General features: G+C 37.1%; 1 non-coding gene across 1 annotated transcript; it reads right to left on the bottom strand.

Moving 5' to 3' along the window:
* Positions 1–2,908: 2,908 nt before the first annotated feature.
* On the bottom strand, positions 2,909–3,014 carry LOC145608586 (small nucleolar RNA R71). Its single transcript, XR_014105844.1, has one exon. It is a non-coding gene; the product is annotated as a small nucleolar RNA R71 (small nucleolar RNA).
* Between the last annotated feature and the right edge of the window lie 340 nt (positions 3,015–3,354).

Here is a 3,354-nt window from a genome sequence, read left to right as displayed (position 1 = left end):
GTGTTTTAGTCCGAGTTGGCTAAACTCTGAGTAAGAGACCGATCGGGTTGAGTTGCGGGTGGATATCGTACGAGGTCTCTGAACTTGAAAGACTTGTCTTTGAAGTAAGAGCTATGGGTGTGAGGGAAGCATGTGGCAAGGGTAAGACCATCTTTTCTCTCTTTGTTGTTATTTATGTCATTTAGTTATATTAATTGTGAGCGGGTCTTGGAGTCGGGTTTTCTTCAGCGGTGAGTTAGACTTACCGAAACCCAATAGAGGTATCAGAGCCTTGCTCAATTATCTTTGTAACTAAAATTTTCAAGGTTTTAAAATGGATTTAATTTTTGGTTGTGTTGCTAATTAGATTAGTAGCTCTATTTTATTAATTTTAATCTCGTTTTGTTAAGAACTTTGACTCTAGAACCTTGATTTTCGCCCAAGACTAGTGAATTTTTGGTGGAATCAATATCCTGGATTCATTCAGCCCCTTTTAGGATTGCAAAAAATCCAAATTTTTCATAGAAATGTCTGTTTCGAGGGATTTTTCATTTTGAGGAAAAATTTTCAATCTTGTAAAGCTTAAAACTTTTGTGCATAATTACTTGGTAGTAATTGGTGTTTAATAGTTTTCTAAACTTTCACATAATTCCAAATAAATTGACATAAGTGTGAAAAGTTTATATCTTGAGGCTTATAAGTACTAAAGATTTAATCTTGAATTATATTAAGGGATTGGTGATGAGTGTCATTTATGGCACTCATTTAGCTTTTTTAGGATGATTTTCCATTGTTTTTACGTCTCTTTTATCTCCTTTTCTCTAATTTGACTTGTATTTTCACTACTTTGCATTTTCTATAGTTGCTTTCTTAATTTCTTGCTTTTCTTAGTTTATTTTTACATTTTCTTCTTTACTTGTTTGATTTTTTTATTCTAGGAAGTTTGTGATGTTCGAGAGGCTAATTGGCATTCTCTCGAGGTATTCAAGGCCACGAGTTGCACCCCGGTCCCTCCTTTTGAAGCCTCAAAGAAAAGGAGCCCAAGAGTAAAGTCTTCAAGGCCACGCTCTCATGCATGTGGACAGGAAAAGACAGTGTTGAACCCACCGTAATGGCTTCTGGAACTGCCTTAATCAACATGGATCATCCGGAGCGCATGGGGGCAACTTTGGCCGCACCAAAGGGTATTCCCTACTCCCAAGATACGGCCATGCGTGAAAGAGGAGCGGAAGCGCATGTGGATGGTGCGGCCTCACGCGAGCTTGGAGCAGCCACACACTCTCTCTTCCCTGTTTCCGTACCCATTTTGTTGCAACCGCTCTAAGGAGTAAGAGGCCGCGCCTTTTGAGGTCTCTTTTAGATGTCTAACTTACTTCTTATTTGTTAGTTTTATTATAAATAGATTTCCTTACTTGTAGAGAGAGAATGAACTAGAAAATACAATTAGATTTAGTTTTTATGAAGTTTTAGAGAGTAAAGCTCTAAATTTTGATGATTGTTCTTAGATTTTAGAGAGAGAAACTTGGTAATGTTGATGAATGCTACTTCCAATATTCTTCCTCTTTGATTTTGATCAAAGTCCTGTGAGAAATCTTTACTCTTTAATGCAATTTCATGTTTGATTTTTATTTTTATTGATTTACTTGTTGTTTGTTTTGATTTGATTTTGATAAGTTTTAGTATATTTTCATTACTATGTTGATGATGAAATTTTCGATTAGATTACCTTTGTTGTTAAAATTTGCAATGTGTATTGAGTAGATTACTTGTTGGGGATAGGGTGAAGCATGTATGAGTGATAATTCATGTTTAATTGGGGAAATTTGATTCATTATTATTATGATTAAATTGTTTTGTGAAATTAGTGCATGTGTTTGATATCTTGAGGAGTGATCAACCTCAACTATCGTGCTAGATTTCATAATAGATTTCAATGACCATAAACAATTTATTTGGAAGCTATTATTATCGATTGATCTCACTTTGCGATTTTCCTTTGAAGTCATTTGTAGAGACATCTAGTTTGACCCTAGGAAATAGCCTTTTGAGTGATTTTGATTTCATTTCTTGCTTTCCCTCGTAATGTATGCTTGATCGATTTCTTTCCCAATTAACGTGCTTATCATGAGTGCATGTGAATCCCGACTCCCTAGAATTCTTTATATCCTTCTAGTAATCGTTTAATTTCATTGTTAGACCAACCCTTATTTAAGCTTCGGAATAGCTTAGCTTGAGACCGTAGTAAGTACCACATTCCCTAGGGTTCGACCCGAACTTACCCCTATGCCTAGGGTAGGGTTTGGTTTAACAAATTTTGTTTTGACCAGGAAATCTAGTTTCCAATGACCTAGGTTTATCCCTCATAAAAAATGGCGCCGTTGCCGAGGAATGGCATGGCATGGGTTTTTTTTGCTATTGGTTATTGAGTCTATTCAAATAGATTTTCTTTCTTTTAAGCTACATTTGTAGTCGTGCTACTAATTATTTCTTTTGATATTGTGTACGTAGAGCACGCGATGTGGTCGTTCTCTAGTGTCATTTGAAGCATGGGAGAAAATTCAAGAGTGACATTGAAGGAGCTAGGAGTTCCAGGAGCTTATAGATATGAGAGTGGGATTTCTCTACCTACAACACCGGCATCCGACTTTGAGATTACACTGGTCATGATAACTTTGATAAAGAGGCGTCAATATAGTGATGCAAATCATGAGAGTCTCCTTAATAATCTTAAGGAATTCGAAAAATATTGCAACACCATCAAGGTGAATGGGATTTCTCATGAGTTTATTCTCCTTAAGCTTTTCCCTTTTCTCTCATTGGATGTGCATTGGAGTGGTTAGACAAGGAGGTGAAAACAAACTCCTTGAAGACATGGGATGAAGTGACTAAGGAGTTTCTATCTCAGTTTTTTCTCAAAAGAAAATGGCCGAAGCAAGAGCTCTTATCCAAAGCATCAAACAAAAACCCTATGAAAGTCTCTATGAGGCATGGGAGAGGTATAAGAAATACCAAAGAGAGTGCCCACACCATGGGATTCCTACCAATCAGATTATTCAAATATTCTATGGAGGTCTAAGCCCTCGAGGAAAATCTTGTCTTGATGCGGGAGCCGGAGGACCAATATTGAACAATACGGAGGAGGAAGAGGTGGATGTCATTGAAGATGTAGTGAGGAATTATATGGATTGGAAAGAGGATGAGCATGAAACAACAAGAAAAAGGGGTGCTTCGGTGTACTCGGTTGATCACATTAGTGCCATAAACAAATTATCCTCACAAATCTCGGAATTAGGGAAGGAAATGACCTCTATCAAAGCCAAACTTGAGAGTTCTTCTTCTCATGCCCGATTCTTCCCTCCAAAATTAAGGGGAGAG

The sequence above is a fragment of the Chenopodium album genome, chromosome 2, assembly GCF_948465745.1.
Source record: "Chenopodium album chromosome 2, dcCheAlbu1.1, whole genome shotgun sequence".
Taxonomy (NCBI): Eukaryota; Viridiplantae; Streptophyta; class Magnoliopsida; order Caryophyllales; family Amaranthaceae; genus Chenopodium; species Chenopodium album.
This window is presented reverse-complemented; position numbering and strand designations above follow the sequence as displayed.